Source organism: Rhamphochromis longiceps, linkage group LG3 (assembly GCF_057381845.1).
Source record: "Rhamphochromis longiceps isolate RC_006_pf linkage group LG3, R_longiceps_female_GT1.1, whole genome shotgun sequence".
NCBI lineage: Eukaryota > Metazoa > Chordata > Actinopteri > Cichliformes > Cichlidae > Rhamphochromis > Rhamphochromis longiceps.
This window is the reverse complement of record NC_140559.1, coordinates 58,089,077-58,096,220: the sequence shown is the minus strand read 5'-3', so window position 1 is coordinate 58,096,220 and position 7,144 is coordinate 58,089,077.

Below are 7,144 nucleotides of genomic sequence, written 5' to 3'. Positions count from 1 at the left end.
TCCCACCCACCACACACACACACACACACACACACACACACACACACACACACACACACACACACACACACACACACACACACACACACACACTGTGCACCATGTTTTCTTCAAAGATCTTCTGTTTTCTAGAGAAGTGTGAAAACCCACAGATGCTGCTGCTTCCTCCTTCAGACAGATGACAAACTGTAGAAGCTGTGACTAAGACTCAGACCTTTCTCTTCCGACTGAAAAGGACACTTTTTTTATCCTCATGCAGAGATGCTGAAATGGGGTCACAATAAAATACATATTAAGGACAGATAATGTAATAAACTGTATTTTTGTTCAAGAATTGTTATTAAAATAGTTTGAAAGTCAATCTTTGCAAGTTTACACACATGCATACATACAAAGTTTACATGTTAACATTAATTTATTTTAATATTTGACTTATTTTTTTAACTGCACTGTTTTGGAGGTTTTACGTTGCCAGATTATTGTAGTGGTATAGCTTTTATTCTATTATTATTATTATTTTGTTGAAAACATCCGGGAGGAAGTTGATGTAGGTCACCTGAAAACGTGAATTGAGAGTTCATAAATGACGTGAATTGTCATTCTGTGAAGTCCTCAGAGTCTGAAGCTACTTTTTGCTGCTACTATGTTTCCCAAGGGGTTGAAGCAGTCGACACATCCACATGTTTTGATTTCACACCTGATGATACTAGAGATTTCTATTACCCTATCACAGTCTCATTCTGAGGGAGTCACATATTTTCAAACAGTGCGGCTTACATAAGAACAAGGTGTCTTTTAGCATCTATGCTTAAACCTAACTGTGATAGTGGTTTGTTGTTTTGCCTGCAGGAGGAAAGGTGGAGCAGTTTGTGGTGCTGGGTGGAGCTGATTGGCACAGTTGCTGCATACGTGCCATTGCATGTTGGGAGCTGAGCCAGACCGCAAAGCAGCCAGTCACACTAGCTCTCACAGCCTGGGTCAGTCCAAGCAGAGAAAAACCTGAGTTGTTATTTAGAGTGTGCTGTGAATTCCCCTGATTGGCTCTGTTAAAGTGACAACACACTACATGCTTTACATGCTGAGTAGTTTTCAGTGCCAAAACCTCATCAGTGAGCAACAGGATAGGCATGAATAAGAAAGTGAAAAACATAATAGTCACAAAAGACTTTATTGTAACACTGCAGTGACAACATAAAACAATGTAAATACATGTATTTTACTAAAGTTATAATGCTATTTAAAGTGTTATCAATTGTATCAGTTTTAGAACGTACAGTAACAATTGCAACGTTATTTTGTAACAGTGTAACAACCAGCTCATCTGTGACTTGTCAGTCACAAGTCAGTTATCACTAGGGAATAGTAAATGGACTGATTCTTATATAGCGCTTTTCTACTGTTCTGGAGCCCTCAAAGCGCTAGTGAGTCAGAAATGTTTTGAATATTGAATATACATGGTCTACTGTGGAGTAACATTTTCCAAGAATTTGATGCATTCTCATAGACTTATAAGAAAACAGAACTCACTTCACTTCAATGTGCAATCTACTGACACCTAGTGGTGAGATTTTACACACTGTACCTTTAAGCATGGGTACCAAGAAAATACTAGTTCCCTATCACCTATGGTTTCAACTTATCTAATGAAAACCCACTTAAAATTATCAGAATATAAATCCATCTTATATACAGTCTGTGTTTTGTAGGATATGCTGTTAAGAGCTACTAGCATAGCTGTACTCTGTGTGAATTTGAAAGTTAGTACAGCACTGAATTGAGCTAAATGCTGTCAAGCTGGCATTTAGTAGATAGAGTTCATCTGATCACCTTAAATTACAGGGTTACCATGCTAACAATCCAACTTCCTGGAAACTTAGTAGCAGCCATCACCGCTGTTCCCTCTCCCAGTAATGGAACAAAAGCTGAGCAACTTAAAGCTATAACATTTCAATTGATAGCCTTTAGCATTTAGATTTATTGTTTGGTGGACCAGTAGTTCTCAACCTGTGTGCCATGAGGTAAGCAAGACATCTGAACAGCCAGTGTGTTTCAGGCTGATGAAACTGCATTTGAAATACGACAGTACTACCATGACCTGGATGACTGAAAAGCTGCACAAACAAAGACACAGAAAACAAAGAACAAAAACCAAACAACATTGTACAGTACTGTGCAAAACACTCGAGCCATGCCTCAGTCTTAGCAACAGTTCAAAGTTTTTCTTCTTTCCTTTTAAGTTCATTTAATTTTTTTCAGTCCAGTCCTCATATCTGGCCATTTTCAGGTGAATGTTGTTTGTTTTTTTATTTGTTTTGTTTAGCTTTTATTTTGTTGAGCCACTTAATACTGACCTTTGAATCCCTTGAACACCGCACACAAACATGACACAAGTGTTATGTCTACACATAACAGACAACTTTGCAAAGGACAAATCATTACGACATATAATCATTCTAAATGTAGAAAAGTACCAACAATTATGCAGCACCATCTGAAATGTGTCTGACTGACAACAGTTTCATTTTTCAGCATTACAATGATTCCAAACACACTGCAAACACAGTAAAATAGTACCTGGATAGAAAAACATATACTGGAGGTCACAGATCACACTGGACATACAGACGTAAAATTGTTCAATATTTTACAAAGAAATACAGAAAAATAAGTTGTAAAATTGAGCCTTAACACTACTACAGCTAAATAGTACCTGACCGAACTACCAGTCGTTATAAATGATTTATAAAATTCTGAAACAAGCAGAGAAAAGAAAATGCACGAGGGTTTTTTTTACTTACCCCAAGAGAGGATGCATATACAGGAAAACAGCAGGCCAGTTAATAAAAGCTTCATTCCTTCACACTGAACCAACAATAGCAACTGACGCCTACATCTGTGGTCAAATTATTCACACCAAACATTGGCACCCAAAGCTCAGATTAGTCTCGTCTTTTACAGTTTTTGCAGAGTTCAAAGCCACAGCTTATCTTCCTTCGCTTCGCTGAATTCTTCATAACAGCAAAATCATACTGTTTTTTTTTTTTTTTAAATGACATCAGAAACAGCAGTATGCGACATTACGTGATGGCAGAGCTTCAGTTCATCCTTTGTCATTTTTTTTTTTTTTTTTTTTTTTTTTTTTTTTTTAATAAATAGGACAGGGGGAATGAATGAGAGAGAGAGGGGGAGAGAAAGAAAGAAAACCAAAGGGGAGAAGAGACGGTGAGAAGGGGGGGGAAGAGAGACAAAAAAAAAAAAAACTCCTGGGTCACCTGTATGGAGAAAAAAAAAACAAACAAACAAACAAACAAACAGAGGAGACAGCAAACAACAAAGAGCAACATAATAATAGAGAAAACAAAGCACCATCACAATAAACTAGCTAGTCATAGATATCAGTATTTACTAAGTAATAAACAATATTGTGCAGCACGCAAGATAGACAGCGCACAGTGTGCTTTGAGGCAGCAGCCAAGAAAGCTTTAGTCCGCGTCTGTGAATACCCATGTGTGCATACCTGTGTGGATCAGCATGCTTGCATTCCAAAGGTTTCTCCATGTAATGATCTGCTAGGGAGTGTGGGGGGGCCTCAGCCCCGTCCTCCAGGGTGTGAAGCGGGTATGGAGGAGATCAAAACTCCAGACATCCAGAGGCCCCCAGAACACAAAAGACCATGGAAGACCAACAGAGGGGCAGCCGCGCCACTGTTCCAGTAAGAGCTGAGGAGAGTCCCAGATGAGGGCTCACTCAGCAGCCGCGGAGCAGAAGCCAGGGGGGGTTGCAGTGACGCGCCCGTGAGCTCCGCCGGCCCCCAGCTGCGCCTGAGTGACCGAGCCCTAGGCCGAGAGGCCGGGGGCACCCCACCTCCAAAGGGGGCCCGAGCGAGCCCCAGGCCCCAGGCCCCGACAAGCGGCCGCCAAGGAGTGAGCCGGTGTGTACCCGGACGCCCACCCCCAGACACAAAGAACCACCAACACACCGACACCTGAGGGAGTCCGCCACCGGCAGGGGAAGTGGTGGTGGGTGGAGATAGGCCTCCAAACCTTGGAGGGCCTGAGGTGTCCCCAGAGAGGTGGCGTCTGATACCCAACCTGACATATAGACACAGACATACAGGCACACACAGACACAAACATCCATTCCCACCCTCATGCTCTCATATGCACTCACTCCACACTCAACCAACGTGGAGACAGACATAAAGAGACGCTGTACACACAATCACACTCCCCAAGCGTACTCTACAATCCGGGTCTAGGTACCCTTGCCCCTGGAGGGGGGAATTGCACCCAGACCCAGGTGGTGTTACCCTTTTCCCTGCGGTGGGGAGAGGCAGACCACCCCGACTCCGCAGCAGCAGGGAGGCCCCACACCCCAGACCGCAGTCGGACGGCCAACTCCTCCTACTAGCCCTCCCGCTCCAGCAGGCCGCAGAGAATGGGGGTGGGAGAAGACTCCAAACCTCCCTCCACCCGCTCATTGTAGTGTTGATGCATATGTGTTCTAAGGTGCAATTAAAACCCAGGAGGGCATGGAGCTACCTGCCAAGGAGCAGCAGGTAAGCGCATAGTCCCTCCTGCTAACCCTCAATGACTAAGTGTATTTAAAATTGAGAGGTGGGCAACGACGTCAGGGGTGAGGTATACACCCTGATGGTGATTTGGACTCCGTGATTGTGCCCACCCCCAAGATCCTATATGTATGTGTAATGAGAGTGTGAATAATGTGAATGTCTAAGATGTGGGATAAAATTGAGGCAGAGGCAGCCAGAAGGGGACAGGGGGGGGGTAGCCTCCTCTGCACCCTGGTGACATACCCCCACTCCAAGGCCCTGCATGTGTGGGTGGTTGTGGAGGAGCGGGAAGAGGGAGGCAGCTGGAGATGGGGAGGGAAGGAAGGGAGGGGCAGGTAACCCCTCCCTGGGGCCAGCTCCCCCGCTGACCCCAGTAGGCACTCCCACCCTCCGCGACCCGCCAGGGAAGGGGGGCCCAGGCCCATCAGACCGGGGCCCAGTGCAGTAGCGCCCCCCGGCTCCACAGAGCCCTGGACAGTCCACCCAACCCCACCACAGAGAAAACTGCACCCACCCCACCAACCACACATCTTCCAGACTACATAAGACGGTAAACGCCCAGGCTGAGATCTTCCTCCACCTCTCCTGTATCTCCCCCTCCTGCAGAGAGTTCCTGAGAGAAGAAAGCTCCTGCCAGATGTAACCATCCCCCCCACCAGTTGAAGAGCCCCCCAGGCGGCTCGATGCACCGGCGGCACCCTGCTCCAGGGCCGGGCCCCCATGCACCCACCCGCCCACAACCCCGGCAACACACCAACCAGGACCCGAGCCCCCGAGGCCCGGCCCGGGCCCCCGCCCAGAGACGGAGCACCCCCAGAACCTCACGCCCATCCCGGACCCACCCAGGGGCAGCCAGGTTGCCAGGTCAGTAACCCACGTCCGTCAGCACAGACCCTCCCCTAGCCCCGCTGCACGTAGCCGCGAGGAAACAGTCACCTGAGAGCCAACAGAGCCCTCAACCGGACGTGACCGCTACCCCGGGTTGAGCCCCCCAAGGAAGATGCCTCCGGGGAACCCCCCGACGCCCTAAGCCTGTCCCTACCCCCTCACCAATCACAACAGTGAAGGCGGGACCAAACTATGACCCCCCACCCCCACTAGGTGATGGAGCTGATAAAAGGGGCCCAGAGCAATTGATCTGATGTGGTGGCAGAGGCTGTGTCAAGACTAATGTAATCTAATAGATAATTTCTATATTGGTTAGAATTAAGATTATTTTTATTTTTCCAGTTCATGAGGACTGTTTTCTTGGCTATGCATAGGGCAGTGAAGATCATACTGTTTTGAGCAAATAGTTAAAGGACAGACATTTAGTGCTACAGATGGAAGGCTAAAGAAAGTAAATAAATAAATTTTCCATTTACACTTTGATATTGAAAACTAGCTTATTTTCAGCCTTATGTGGCTTTTTGTTCCTTAGGTGGAGGAAAGCTGTGCTGAGGGTAAGGATAGGTAGAGTCTAAGGACTGAAATGAACATGTCTACCTGGGAAATTCATCTGATGAGGTAAACACAAGTTATTCACTACCAGGTAGCAAGAACTGCTTCTTGTTAGATGAAAACACGATTGAAAGGCACTGCTACATTATAACAACTGCTATCCCCAGTGCTCCAATCGGCTGGACCTTACACCTTACAGACTCATACTTACTGGTCAAGCAAGTCTGTGGTTCAGTTTTTAGCAGACTTAGCTAATGTGATCTGCAAAGTAAAACATAAAAGTGGCAACAAGCATGGATGACACTGATATAGCTGCACAGGCTGTAGCAGCTCTTAAATACTGTATTTTCTTCAGTTGCTAAAGAAGACTTCTTTGAGATCAGGTCTATAACTTTGTACAGATACAATAATCCTAAAACTGTAAACAGGATCAGGTGCTCAGCCTAGATTTTTATGGGTTTTTGCTCATTTCAAGTGGAGCTTTTCGGACTTTTACTACTAGCAAGATAATATCATACAGTCCATAACGGGACGGTATCAACATGAAGTATGGCAGGACATTTTGTTACCTACCCCCAGCAACAAGCTTATCTGTATTACCATCTTTATAATTCTGATGTCTACCATTTCCTTTGTCTTATTTAGCTAGTTCACACTCACTCTGTCAGACTTCTCTCCAGTAGAACAGACATATTTGGAGTATGGGTCACAACAAATGTGCCGTTAAAACATGTGCAAGAAAACACAGAAACGTTTTATTCCAATTTTTTTAGTAGCTTAATGGCAGAATTACCTGAAGTTTAACTGAACATGAAAACAAAGAATAGGAACAAATCTGAAAGCAAAGAGGTTCTTTTTTTTACTTACTTCAAGATGTGAGGGCACAGGATAAACCTTTCACACTGAATCAACAGTCAACTGACAAGTGTCACTCGGACACAATACTTCCACACAGATACCATCTACCCACTTTACTTCTCATGCGTTGTGGTATTATTCACTTTTCAATCTATTTACATGTGCAGTCACTTTTTGTTGTGCCAACATTTGTTGTTTTGAATGAATGAAGAATAAAACTATACATACTCTTAACTGATCAGTAACAAAAGAATATAGTTCTTCTATTTGTAA